We start from the raw sequence: 14,952 nt of genomic DNA on the forward strand, positions 1-14,952 counted from the left end.
ACAAACAAGACACACAACTCGAGAGCAGTGGAGCTTTTATTACACCGCTTCTGCTTCTTCCGGTCATGCGTAGGGTAACGCAGCGCTGTTGTATCATATTAGATTTGAATGTGATGAAAGTTGTTATAATGCTACTTTGTGCATTCACTCAGCGGCTACTATATGAGACACTTGTTGCACACTGAAGTGAGCTAGATCGATATTAGCCATGGTAAATATGGTACTTATGTAATTGATAGGCAACGCACGGACACGGACTGTTTCCTGCTTAAAACGGCTTATTTCTCTGGATTTAAACATTCTTAGAAACATTCTGGATAATGTAAGTAGGCCTACACAAATCAACAAAATATATAACATTGTTCTAGTGGGTTTTGGATATTTTGATCCAAAAATCTTACATAGTGTGCCTCTAACGGTCCCTATACACACCGGACGCGAATAGCGCGTCCGGTGTGAACGCACCATAATAGTGGGAAATTTTCAGACTCTTTCTGCAGGTTATATTGTTATGCCAGTAGGTGGCTTGTCAAGAGTGAGTCATTCATTCAATTGATTTGTTTAAAATGCAGATTCGTTCAGAAACAACACTAGTAATTTTAGTTATGATAGCCACTGATACTAAATAATTCGCTAAACTGGTTCGTTTAAATAATCTGGTTCATTTAGGGACGAAAAACGAAAACGAAATTGAGTAATCGAATATCGTGACACTGAATCATTGAATCGTGACACTGAATCATTGAATCGTGATATCGTGACACTGACTCGTTCGGAAACAAAACATAACAGCACTGCTGGTGTGTGTGTGTTGTTGGTGTTACACTTACAAATGTACTGCTGTGACTTTGTCTTGTCTTAACTTTCTTCGTTGGATGATCAGACGGGCAATGTTGTGTCTAAAATGTAAGTTACTCTATATTTTTGTTTTTTTTTAACTGCTGTAGCCTAGCTACTTTGCATAGAACCAATATCAAACAGTCGCGCTGTCCCTGTTAATCCTCTCTGTAACTGTTGGAAATGACCCAAGCCGTTGTTGTTATAGTTCTAACGTGACTTTTCGAATTCAACGGAGGCTTGGACAAATCTTAGCAACATGGATACTAGCAGTTCCCTTCACAATTGGATTTAAGACACCCTTTCATTACTTACATTGTTGTCACAAACTCTTGTGACATTGCTTTAATTATTATAAATGTATATACTGTAAATTATTTCACTGCTTGACTGAAACATTCATTCTGTATGCATGCATTTCAGTTGTAGCAAAAATAATGCAGAATTGTAATTCGAATTTGAATTCAAGGAAGTACTGGAATGAAATAACAAGAAATACACATAAAATACTAAAGTAATTTGAATTATACATTTCAGTTTTTAATATTATTTACATAGCTACACATTGAACATACAAATGGTGTATTTCCTAAAAAAGTATGTCATATTAATGATCAGTTTTAAGAAATGAAAATGTTCTTAGATTTGCATTTGTGTGTGTTTTCATTTAAAACAAAATTTAAGCACATTTTATTATTTATTTATTTTACGTTGTTCATTCTCTCTTTGCCTCCCATTATTTTAGTAATTTACAAAATTTGGAAATAGTTAGTCTGGACATAGTAAATCCTGGATAATATTGGTGTTAATCGTAATGATGAGGTTTGGCCATGGCAGTCTTCTACCCTCTCATGTGCATCTGTGTTTAATGTCATGGGGTCAAATTTAAACTCTGGGTCCAGTATTGTTGGTCTCAGGGTATTTGTCATGGTCCCAGGATTCATCAGTTGTAAATATAAGGTAAAATCATCTCTCTCCTCAACCTGGTTCTGATTTATGTGTTTGTGTACATGTGTGACACATGATATGGGTGTATGCCCTCTACCCTCTCTCACACACTATGAGAACCACTCTCTGGACAGGACAGTGAAAAGCACTTTGACCTTTCAATAAAGAAAACTGCTTTAGTGCAGATGAAGTCCCGTTGTGGGATGCTGACAAATTGGAGCTGATGTTTTTCAGTATGCTCTATTAAAATTGCTTTGCTCCGAAATGACATTGCAGTATCAAGTTGGGTTGAAGGGGTCACCGAAAACATCCAATGTTGACACACGGTTCTGCCGTAACCTTAGCAGCCTGGTCTAAGTGAGGCCGACGACTTTTCTGGGCTGTCTCGCTGGCAGCTAGTGTCCTATCTAATATTCATCACTGTTGCAAAACCTGGCCTTTGCCGTGTGAGAGGAAATATTGATTCCACTGCTGAGCGGGCTGGCATTGAGGTGGCATTCTGAAATTAGCAAACAAAACTAGTGGAACAGCAACAGCACTGAATTTCTTTTTTTTCTTTCTCAGATGAGCCACAGTGATATGAAATCAAAAAGGGCAGACACTGTGTCTCAACATCAAACCTGGGAAGCATTCTGCAGGGCAGGGAAATAGCCGGTTGCCTTGTGGGAGATGCCCTGGCCAGTCAAGCAAGTAAGGCGACCAATAAACGGAAGTAAAGTTCAGGCGGCACTCCAGGGTACGTCTCGAGTTTCCACCACATTGTTTCCTGACTGACACTGAAAGGCAAATCAGAGTTTTGGAACAGCTGTCAGCACTCTTCTGTAGGGTGGAGAGGTGGACACTAAGCAGTAAAATATGTGTTTTTCCTGACAGCTCATCTGCAAGAACAAAACAAGGCATTTATTTATTTATTAATTTGTACGTATTTTACGAGGTGGCTAATTCGCACGAATTCATACGACCTTACTCGTACGAATTCGGATGATTTATGCTAATTCGTACATATTTTACGAGTTGCCCAATACGTATGAATTCGTAAGATGAATGAATGAACGAATGACTTACCCCTGACCCCGCCCCTAAACCTACCCATCACTGGGGTTTAGCCACCTCGTACTCACTCGTACGAATTGGTCGTGAGATAGCGCTGGGTTTATTGGAGAATCATGCCTGTAGTGACATTTCTGCTAAATATTACGTTGCTTCCTGCATGTTTCACAACACTTTCAAAGTGAAATGTCCAATGAGTGGCATTAAATGCAGTTTTATCCAAAACCTGTGAACCTGGCAATGTGTTATTACATTGGTTGTTGCACATACTGTATCTCAGGGGGTTCAAAAATGAAATGTCTGGTAAGTGTTACTAGAAGATTAATTCTCTGTTGTGTTTGAAAATAACATACCTACTCTAAACCCTACTCTAAATCTAACCGATAGGTCAAACAAAAGCAAACGTGAGATAAAAATGCATTTGCTGAATCAACCATGCCATTTTAGCTTTCTTCTAGAAGTCTTTGTTCTTTTTTATCGTGACTCGTGTTTCACAGGACTCTTACCCGAGCACTTCACATCGCAAATGCAATGCTGTAAATGCATGGAAATAAGTCTTTATTTATGGATAAACTGTGCCTGTATCTGAGCATGTGTTGCAGGAAACATGTTGACAATCCAATTGATACTTTGCCTTGGATCTTCCTTCACAGTGAATCAGGATTTTTGGAAATGCTGGTCTCCTTTAAGAGTATACTCTCTGAACCAATCTTTGACTTTACTAACAACCCAATATGTGCACTGAACAAGCCACATCACATCAAAGCTTCATTAAAGATTATTTCTAGCATGGCGTCTCTGTTTAAATATACTGTGATGCTGTTCAATACAAATCAATGATGCATGTGGCTTGAACATTGACATTGATGGAGCCAGTTTTGCATCCTTGGGTGTAATATTGGAAGGTCAAGTTGCCTTGTCTGATCAATAGCTCAAGAGCCTGGCAGTCTAGTTTATTACCTTATATTCTGGATCATCACTGCCTTCCTGTTTGATCCAAATTGAAGCATCTTAAGCAAAAGCCTTAGGGTGCTTACACACTAGAGTTCATGCTGCATCAGAGAGTGCAGCCAATCCATTGATTTCAGTATGGATAGTATTTTGCAAGGATATATTGTAGAGGAAAAATATGAAAAGTGGTTGCGGCAGTGATGCTCCAAAGTTGGAAAATGCAACCAAAAGTTGAGAAATTATGATTTAGACATTAAAGGCACAATATGCAGGATTTCCGTTTTTGTCAACAACGACCCCTAGAGTCGCTGTGGAGTACTTGTATTTAACTTTACTGTCGTAAATACCACTCACACAGAGCAGTCTCTGCTAGGGATGGGCATTCGATTACATTTTCTTAGTCGATCGTCGGGAGAATTAACGATCGACTATCTCTCTCTTCCTAGCGTATGTCCCGCGCAGGTGCGGGGTCCGCTTGTCGGCAAGCCTTTCTCCATTTTCTCCGGTCCAAGGCATCCTCGGGGGCGGCATCGATGTATTTCATGTCTTCCTTGATTCGGTCCATCCACCTCTTTTTCGGTCTTCCACGTGGCCTTTTCCCCTCAGGGCTGAGCCGCAGTGCTCTTCTCACCACTGACTCTTCGTCACTTCGGATCACATGGCCATACCATCGGAGGCGGGCTTCTCGCATCTTCTCAGTGATTGGTGCTACTCCCATGATTTTCCTGACATCCTCATTCGCAACGTGGTCCAGTCGGGTCAGTCCCAATGTCCATCTAAGCATACGCATCTCCATCGTGTGGAGGGCCTGTTCGTGTTTGGTGGTTGCAGGCCAGCATTCTGCTCCATAGAGGGCAACTGGGCGGACTACTGTCTTGTAAACCTTTGCCTTGAGGTGGGTGGGCATGCGTCGATCACAGAGGACACCAGTGACCTGGCGCCACTTCATCCATGCAGCGTTGACTCTTGTTCTGGTGTCTGGAAGGCTGTCACCATTAGCCGAGAGGGTGGAGCCAAGGTACTTGAACTGCTCCACTTTCTTCAAGTCCTTCCCATTGATGGTGATCGTGCCATCGGTTTGGGCGCCACCTTCCATGTATTTCGTTTTATCCAGATTGAGCTTGAGGCCGCTTTCGCCAAGGTGGTCGTTCCACTGCTGCACTTGGACGTTGAGTTCCTGGCGGGTCTCTTTGGCGAGGAAGACGTCGTCAGCGTACAGCAGCGTCCATGGATGGTTCATTTGGATGTCGGCTGTTACTGTGTCCATGCAGAGAACGAAAAGCAGCGGTGATAGGGCTGATCCCTGATGTACGCCAACCCGGATGTCAAATGGTAGCGAGGTTCCGACAGGGCACCGGACGCTGCTTGTGGTACCTTGGTAGAGGAGTTGGGTCCAGCGCACGTACTCTTCCGGGACTTGGTGCGATCGAAGTGTTCGCCATATAAGGTTGTGGGGAACTCTGTCGAAAGCTTTCTCCAAATCGAGGAAGGCCATATGGACCGGTATGTTCTTCTCCCTGTGCCTTATTTTAATTAACGATCGACTATCGATTAATCGTTAATATTTTTATATTAGCCTAACATGTATTATTTATTTACCTCTTTATAAATAAAAAATTCAATGAAAATACAGCCTGTTTTTCCTCTATGAGATCTTTATCACAAGAAGATCAACTTGTGGCAGTTAAACTGGATGTCCGGTTAGGCCAAACTTGAAGATAGGCATATGCGCTGCAGTGCTCTAAAGCAGCGGAACCTGCAGCTGCGAGCCGGCGTTCTTAAACGGAGACCCTCGTTTGTTCCAAAATAATAAATAAGAAAAAAAAAGAATCTTAAAACTTCTTAAAGAATCTTAAAAATCCTATCATTAAATAGGGCGATATAAAACCGAAATCGCGATAGACCTACTCAGATCCACGAACCTGTGTCGCGGTGTGGGAAGGAATCACGACACACCCCTTCCAACTCCCAATATCCTTCCCGTCCAGATCTACCACATCTTTAAATTAATATTTGAAGTCAACATTATAAAAAACGTAGACCTACACAAACCACAAAACTAGTTGAGGATAAATTATTTATAATTGGGCAATTCCAGCGTTATGGACGTGATATTTGCAGTCAAAACTTGAAATATAAATTCTCAGAAAATGCATTTAATATATTGAAACATCTGTTTATATATCATACTCCTTAATAAAGGAGTCCAGCCTAGGTTGGCTCTCCACAGAACATAACATATTCATTTTATTTTATTTTTCGTGTTCGCATGTATGAGGAAAAAACAATGGACGTGACAGTTCCCTGAAAGACTGCTTTAAAACTTTCACAGACCTCAAACAGAAAGCACAAAGCCTTTCTTTAAAGTGAATTTTGTTTTGTATTAATTGTATCTTAATTTTAATCAATGTTTCATCAACAAATTATTACCTGGATTTAATAAATAAGTAAACATAGCATTCAATAGATAATCACGACACGGAGGCGCCGGCGCCTGAAGTGCAGCTCGTCTCATAAATGAAACTCAGCATACCCTCACAGACCTGAGAAATATATCTATTATCTACAGAACGCTTGAAATCTCTACTTTTAAACAGAACCATTCAAAACTAAAGAAAACCTATGTAATCCAAATTAAATGTGCATTTCTCTCCGGCGCGTTCACTACTGTGGAGATCGCGAGTCAGCATCTACATGCTCCGTGTCATGTGACTATACCTTTCCATGTCTGTTAGCGAACTCACATACAACCTCTGCACCAGTCTACTGATTTTTGTTGAGAAAGATAAGCATGTTGACATGATCTGGGGTCAGACGCGACCGCAACCTGTGACCGTCAGTCCAGCCGCCGAAAACACCTCTTATATACTGTCTATGGAAAACACCCGCTCTGAGGGGACTGACGTTGCCGCGATGCACAGTTACCTCTGCACTAACTTGGCCATCCCGGGCCATGACCTCTTCATGACTCTTCTTTATAAACCAAAACGGAAACTCGCAGGTAACTTAGTATGGCGCAAAATGTTTAATTGCTGCCACACAGTGAAATTCACTACGCATCGCAACCTGCATTATGGCCTAGTTTAATCGATAACAAATTAACGTGATCAACGAAATTCTTAATGATCAGTAATCGATCGTCGATTAATCATGCCCATCCCTAGTCTCTGCACTCGCGGCCTGTATACCGTTACCTGTTCAGTAGGATGGAAGCGTCGGACATCGAACAGGCACAGATAGACTCCGAAGATGTCTACTGACCAGGTAATGTCAGTTACATCACTGTTGCATGCTTTTTAGCTCTTGCCAATGAGTGAAAGCCTGACCCAGTGGAACTCTTTTCCGGTTCCTTGTGCAGTCAGTTTCTTGTTTTCTTTTCCTTGACTCTTCCGACCGCGTTTTCTTCGTCGACTCTGCCATGTTTCACGTCTAAAATATGTGCTAGTGTCTTCCATAGAGGCTGCTTCATATGTTGTTGATGTATGTGACGTCGTGCCATAAAGCAAGTCGTGATTCTCGCGAGATTTGGCGGGGCACCACCTGTCAAACTTGCATTGCTAGTTTTGCCTGCGACGCCCCCCCCCCCCCCCCCCCAGTTTTGCTATCGGCATGATTCGCCCTACTACGAGTTCGTTTACCATCAAAATTACTTTGAAGCTGTTATATTAAGGTACACATATAAGGCATAGTGTGCCTTTAATTGACCAATGAGAATTTAAGAGAGGCGGCAAGCGGGTCCAATTCTTTCTTTGGATATCATATTGGCTGCATTCAAGCTTGATTTGACACAGTTCTTTCCATGCCTTCTAAATGCATCTTTGCATCAAATGTTCTGTCAGAGCATTGCACAGCTACTCATTTTTACTAATCCTCCAGAAAAGTAGTCAACAACTTGGTGGGTAAGCCTTTATCTTATGTAGATAACTGGCAGTACGCCATGTATCATCAGTAGTTTTTGGTTCATTACTCAGAGTTCAGCACTATGTTAGGGGACAGTGTCTGAGTTTTTCTTGACATTGTCGTGATCCGTAAAAAACAGCCACCTCCCACTCCCATAAAAATTCTGAAAGCTCCTGGGTCACACTTGATTGGTTCCAGAGCATTTTGCAATTTTTGGCTTGCATGTGAACTCCGAACATGTTAGATGTCCAAAGTGGCAGTGTGGTTTCCTTAAAACATGTTCTGTAAATGCAAAACACACCCGGTTCACTTAATTTTCACTGTCGAATAATTTCGAAATTTGTTTGGCAGTCACAGTTTGCTATAAAAAAATGTCATGCAGCTACGCTGGGACAGTTTGCGGATAAAAAATGTTTCTGCCTTTTGTCGCAGTATTTCGTGATCACAATAGATAGCACAGTCAAAATAGCGTGGGCAATGTTTATATGGTTGCCTATGAATGGAACGCTACATTTTATTAAAAAAATTGTTGGCAATTGGATCTGCTATTCATTTCAACTTAAATAGACGTGAAGGACTATAGACGCGAATAGACTATAGACTTGAAGGACTATAATGCGTTAAGAGCTCGCTCAAGTAAAGTACTGGGAAGCTAAACCATTTAGTGCTTTGTAAGTAGCACATGGAGACCGTAATAGACCCAGCTCGTTGACTTTTGATATAACTAATCGACCCCTAGTAATCTGTAATAAGTGCCCTTAAAGAATGCTTGGGCTTCTATAGCACCCTGCCTACTTTTGTGATTTAAAAGTCATAGAATCTTATGAACAGCCAATATTCATAAGATTTATTTGACTTTCAAATTCCAATAGAACCCCAAAATAAGCATTTAGAAAATCATAGTTATTCTTTCTTTCTTGGTCAGTCTAATTTTTTACACTCTTTTGAGGGAATGCTGATAAGCCTACATTTGAATAATCAGTGATTATAGATGGTTCTCTGATTTCATGCACATTTAAAATGAGTTGAAATTAATACAGCATTAAAGTAACTTGCTAGAAGAGAGAAGAATTGTGTGAGTATGTTCGTGCGTTTTAAAGGGACATGAAGTCATTGCTGTTACCCTCCCAAAGCCTTGTGAGAAGGCCAGGACTGGGGTGAGGACACGTTGCCAGGCCGTCCCCTTTGAAAGGTCTTTAATTAATAGGCTCATTACCTTTCAATCTAGCCTTGCTTTCCCTCAGCAGGAGCTGAAAGAGTCTTGCCTGCATAAAGAATACAGCCCCTGGACTGTTAGCAATGGTTCACTGATGGTGCGCAATTGATGTTGCTGTAAGCAAGAGCACAAACAAAGAGAGGCTGCAGTGGTGCAGCGGGCCTCCTCCTGCTTGGGCCAATCCCAAGAAGCCACTGAAAGACCATTATCTCTTCATCTTCATGGTGCAGGCGGTGTCAAGCCCTGTTGATGAGATGCAAGTCTATCAGCATGCAGGACACAAGGGAAATTATACCACCCAGATGATGCTTAAAGACAAGGACCTGAAAATTGTGTGTGTGTGTGTGTGTGGAGAGGCTCCTCTTGCAAACATGATCAAAGGCTTATTTTTTATCCTAAAGATCTCTGAGGAAAAGCTTCATTACTAGCCAGATTGTTTGCGGTTATTTATGAAGGTGTACCTGTTTTCTTCAATTTATCATTTTATGCTTTTAAAGTTTGATTAGTCTTCTCTATGTGATTGTCCTGTTTTAATCAGTGCAAAACCATGTTGACCTTGTCTACAAGCAGATTAATCAGTTCGGAATAAATTGAGGCAGGCAAGCTGACGGTGTGAAGAGCACAATGTTTAAATGACGGCCTACACAGTGGTGAAATGGATCTTTTTTGAATTTATGTCTAAAATTGATAAAATATGATTGTCATGATTCTCCTGTTTCTATGTTAGAGGGCTCTAATTTTGTTATACTTTTGCCTTGATGTTTCTAGTTTAATTTCCTGTGTATTAGTTCCTTTTTCCATTGCTGTCTTGTTAGTTTTCATAGGATGCATCCGAAATGGCATATGTTCTTGAGTAGGTAGGTACTCATTTTGAATAAGTAATTACTTCACGTCTTCTAAAAAAGTACGTCAATAGTCAGTCCCTCCAGAAAAACGTGGAGTTTTTTTGTGATTGTTGCGGGCAAAAATCCTTGATTATGCGGCACGTTTTCTTAAAAAATGCGGGATATGCGGGATATTTATGCAATTTTATGCGATGAAATTGCGGAAACTTGCAAAAACTGCGGTTTGATGAAAAAGAGAATTTTTTTTTTTTCAACACCCTATTCACTAGGCTACTACTTTAATGTAAAGAGTCATTTCTTATTACTTCCTATAATAAGCAAGCATACTACCTCACATAAAGTGCTGGGAATATTTAAGTTCTCATCTTGTTTTATTTCAGACCTTAATAAACACATGGCTCAAACTTACAAAACATTGATGAGTCGAACAAGTTCTGTAGCTTTACAAAATTAATATGCTACAACTTCTGTAAAAATGACAAAGCGGCAAAGTGGTTGTCCAGCGTCGACTTCCGCCTGTGGTCCAGCACACAGTTGCACGGAGTACAAAATAATTTGCCCCCACTGTCATGTAACACACTGAGAAACTTCTTTGCGCGGTCTTTTGCGCTTATGTTTGTTGGCAAATGAGAATGATTTGCGAGCTTCATCATGGTTTCATCAGCATCACGGGGTTTGCAGCTTTTCAATGATGTCGCGCAATTACGTCACTTCATAACGTTCCCATGGCAACAGGACAAATGGCTGCGCTTGTGTGAAGTAAACGCAACATTTTTCAACTTTCTGCTAAGATATATGTGACTTTGCAACGAAAATGCGGGGATTATGAAATCATGCAAGCCCGCATATTTTGCGCGCGGAAATCTGCAATTTATGCGGCGAAAGTGCGGCGTATTTGAAAAAATGCGCCCCCCGCATAAATATGCAGACTTTGGCTGATTTTGCATTGAATCATGCGATCGCATAACCGCGTTTTTCTGGAGGGACTGAATAGTGTGAGTTTGTGTAGTATGAATCGCCATGTTGTCATTATCATGTGACATACCAGCGTCAGTTGCGTCGCTAAAGGCACACCCCCCTGTGGTGAAAATCAAGTTTTTAATGTTGTTTCTATGTCTATGTGGTGTTTAATAATATGCTTTAAGACAAACCATGAGTCGTTTCTCAAACTGAGTATTTTCTCCTTAAAACTGCACTGAACCAAAGACAGTATCAAAAACGCGATTTGAAATCGCTGGCGTTTCTGACATCACACCAATCACGTCAACGTGTGATCATCAACGATTTCTGAGCTGGTGTGAGTGAGTAGAGGCGGGAGTAATTTGCATATTCATATAACCGTGTACTAAATGAAGCAAGGGTGTAGAGTTACAGTCAAGCTAAATATGTAATTTTTCTGATCAAAGATACATTTTTGTGTGAATTTAAATCATAAAAGTGGTTTATTCTGTTTAAAAATCTTGTATAAGGTGGCAAGGTGGGCCTTTATCCTTTATCCCCTTTATTTTGGTAAATAACATATATAATTTTTGTTCAATAAATATACTGTCATTAAAATGTTAATATAAATATATATGTTTTTAAATAAAGAAAAACTATTACAAAAGTAAAGATTCTGAAAGTATTGAAGGAGATCTCATAATTAATATAGAATTACAGTATAGTAACAATAAATTATATGTTATGATATGATTAATATAATAGTTTAAAATATGATGGTTCAGTGTGTGGTGTGTGTGGTCCTCGGTTCCTGTAGCTGGGTCCGGGAACATGCTCCCCCGGATTGTTATATTGTACATTTTAAAGTTAAATGTATAAATCACTTTGAGAGTCCAAAATTAAGAGCTCCAACCCATTTTCAGTATGCAAATTGAACAAAGAAAACGTCAGTGCATGGTCTTATACCTGAACTTTAAAGGGGACTCAAACCTCTTTTTAGTTGTGAATATGATATAGTGTCTCATTCTACATTACACTACATAATACTACTACTACTACTAATAATACTGGAATAGCCATATATTGTAAAAATATGCACTGAAAAATAAATGAAACTTTCATAATTAGTTTTGTCCTAATTTCTATTCATGCAAGAGAAAAACTGCAGTCAAGCTTTTATTTTAGCGGAAAACAAGTTTACAAACGCGTCTCATTACAAATCTTGTGAAATTCTGTAATCGTTAATTTTGCAAATGTGAAAATAATGCGTTACCAGACGAGGCCTTATCTGTTTCACCTGTTTCAAACGGGCCCCGCACTCCATGGGGGGCCCCAACAGACAAGCAAAATCCCATTCATTTTCTCCGTAGGATATTGATTTTCAGCCATAATGTCTAAACCATCCAAGGTAGATTGACCACGGGCTACGAGGTTGTGAAACGAAAGTTTCTGCTCAAAGCCACAAGGTATGAAATCAACCTTGTTATTTGCGATCTTCTGAAGAAACTGATTGGTCGAACTCGCGCTGCGGTTACCATGGTGACCTTTACCGCCCCCGCGAACGGCTTAAGCTATCTGAAGTATAATATCGGTAGTTTATGTGTCTATACCTTTGCCTTTTTTGCCGTTAGGTTAAAGGTAGGGTAGGTAGGATTTATATAAAAACTTTTTACCAAATTTGATTAAACTTTCTATATATATCAATGCATAATTAAAATGTAAGTACTCTGATAAAAAGAGTATAAAAATCGAGTGACTCTAGACCGTTTAATCTTCATTAAACACAGCTCATTATTTCCATTCGGGACGAATGTCGCCATGACTACCGCCGCTATTACTGGCTCTGCCCACGTGCGCGCAGTCGCGCACCCGTTTTTAGGTGGGAGTGAATGGAATTAATGAGCTGTGTTTATTGAAGATTATATACACTAGAGCGACTCGGTTTTTTATACTCGCTATTTCAGAGTACTTGCATTTTAATTATGCATTGGTATATAAAGACATTTTAAACAAATTTGAATAAAAGTTTTTTTTAGACAATTCTGACCTACCCTACCTTTAAAATGTTACTTTGAGCAGGAAAGTTGAGGGGATGTTTGAGCGTTTTTTTTTTTTAAGTCAGCCCAGATAGCTGAAAATATACTGCGCAAATCTTTAAGCAGTGAAGTTGCCCTGCGTGAAAGGGCGAGGCTTATTCCAACTTAAAACGCTGTATAATTGTATATAGTTTTAATCAAATAAGGTTGGATTATTTCTATGTTGAGCTGCCTGTTCATGAAGCTAAAAGTGCACGTAATAAAATAATATACCATTGATGCAAATCAACAGGAATTCTTGCTTTTTCTGCTCTATTATGTTTCTGTTTTATGTGGGTAGGGCCACATATTAATTATTGAAACGAGCCCCCAGATGCTTAAGGCCACCGCTGTGCGTAACTATGTTCCAAAATGCACTTTAAACTCAGTACATGAACAGATCGAGTTCATCACTTTTTATTCTGCGTTTAGACAATCGTTATGGTGTGGAAATCTGCGTGCATATGGTGACGCAAAAGTGTGTGAAATTCGATGTAGTATGCACTCCAGACGGCTAGATGGCAATGTAAAGCACTGCCACTCAACAATACCAAGTCCGCTCGCCTGCGTACAACCTTCCTTCTACTTCTCTCCCTAGTAGACTTTTGCGTTTTTACCCTTTAGACGGGAACGCGACGGTGGAGCGTTTTTAAGATTTCCACTCTGGAGGGTGGTTTCACTTTTTTGCGTTTTTAAGCCCCAAAAACGCCATCGCCGTGTAAACAAAAGGCACATCTGATAAAATATTTTTACGTTTTCACCCACGAGCGTTCTCGTATAAACAGGGCCTTATACTCGCGTAGTCCGTTTGCTTTGTAAATAATAACGATTATAGAAGTGAATAGAGACCTACCCAGCTTTGCATGAACAGTGTTGCTCCTTGATATGGTTAGTCCCAGCCTCCGTCTAGATTAATAGGATATGCGGTGGTTTATTTTTTGACTGTGACCATTATGATTTTGCCTCTATTTGGATGCCTTGTTGTTGCTTGCGTTTCACCGGTATGTCTTGAATATAGCCTTCGAACACATATTGCAGCCCCTTTTGCCTACTTCTATCGGACACTTTATTTGCTGCTTTATAAAAGTTTGATAAAATTTCAGCAGGAAGAGCTGTCACAGCATAAGTCATGTTGATACCAAACCAGAGCCCAGATGAAGTTGACGGATGTAGCAACAGTAACTAAGGGGGGCGGGGCTGAGCCAAAGGTGAATTGGAGATTCACCCATAAAATGCAAAGGACTTTGGACTTCGGAGTGGGTAGAGAAAAAAAGAGACTGCAACCTCGCCCATGCAAAAACAAGGATATGTCTGAAGGGCATTAAATGTAGTGACGAAATGCTGATGTTGTTAACATTAACAATTTGAGAACAAATTATAATTAGCATTGTTTGACGTGATATGATATGGATCGTTAGATTTAATCAGCGCAATTTACTGCAATGCTTTTTTCCCTTTGTTGGTCAGAACAAAAGTGGAGGTTACTTACTTGTTCAGATGACATTTTCCGGTGAAAATTCTTAAGTTGGTCATACTTCCGAAAAGTATAATCTGTGATTCAGAATGCCAGTACACCGGCGCGGTGACTGACAGCCGCACATTCTCCTCAACATTGTGTTCATCCGCGCTGTGCCATGTCGAGGCACAACTCACGTAAAGTTGATAACTCCGCGAATAACTGCAATTGCAGATTTCGAACAGAGATGGGGGCAAAGAGGAAAAACTGCGAACTGCAGCTTTAATATATAAAAAATGCCACAAAGCTTCTGTGAAGATTTTTATAGTGATGATGCAAAATGATGAATAATAGGAAAATTATTTGAATTAATTGATTTAGTTTGAACTGATTTATGTAATGTTAATCAAACTTATCTACTGTAACACCTTTTTTCAATTAGGTAAAGCATTTGTTTCATCCGTCTTACATTCACAAAACACTAAAGAAGAAGGATTACAAATAAACTGACAAACTAATGACACTTAGGGAAAATTAAGTAAACTAAGACTTTAGGAAACTTAAGCACACTAAAACCACCCCAATATTCACAATATGAATAATTTGGGGGAAAATATGATTAATGAATACATATTTGCTAGGCTTATATTAAAGCTTCCATTCATAAAGAAATTGTTCCCATGGTTGTTAAATGGTTAAATACTAGCAGATGTCGATAAGTGTTCTTAATTATTT

At 39.9% G+C, this 14,952-nt stretch overlaps 1 protein-coding gene across 3 annotated transcripts in view; it reads left to right on the forward strand.

Annotated features, from left to right (window-relative positions):
- Positions 1 to 725: 725 nt before the first annotated feature.
- The window catches only part of epha3 (eph receptor A3), a 202,302-nt gene continuing 188,075 nt past the window's right edge, over positions 726 to 14,952 (forward strand). The window contains exons 1-2 of one of the 3 annotated variants that reach the window (XM_079619144.1): positions 731 to 906; positions 2,350 to 2,475. The gene's annotated coding sequence lies outside the window, so the exon portion shown is untranslated. Of the gene's footprint in view, positions 907 to 2,349; positions 2,522 to 14,952 lie in introns of those variants that run through there. The other 2 variants (XM_079619145.1, XM_079619146.1) reach the window with 2 other exon arrangements.

The sequence above is a fragment of the Phoxinus phoxinus genome, assembly GCF_949152265.1.
Source record: "Phoxinus phoxinus genome assembly, chromosome: 7".
Classification (NCBI taxonomy): domain Eukaryota; kingdom Metazoa; phylum Chordata; class Actinopteri; order Cypriniformes; family Leuciscidae; genus Phoxinus; species Phoxinus phoxinus.